Consider the following 255-nt stretch of genomic DNA (forward strand, 5'->3'; position numbering starts at 1 on the left):
ATATATATATATATATATTGTCTTTTTACTGCTTTGAGGATTTGAATACAACTATACCATATCTTTACCTGAAGATCTCCAATCCCGTTGTGTAAACAGAGGCCCGGAAAGCCGAACAAGAAGCTAGTACTTCCGCAAGTACTATAGGCGAGCATCAAGATCAGTAAGTTGCTAAACACACACATACACACACACACACACACACATATATATATATATATATATCTAAAATGTGTATGAATCTATAGTTATTAT

Source organism: Morus notabilis, unplaced genomic scaffold, assembly GCF_000414095.1.
Source record: "Morus notabilis unplaced genomic scaffold, ASM41409v2 Scaffold337, whole genome shotgun sequence".
Classification (NCBI taxonomy): domain Eukaryota; kingdom Viridiplantae; phylum Streptophyta; class Magnoliopsida; order Rosales; family Moraceae; genus Morus; species Morus notabilis.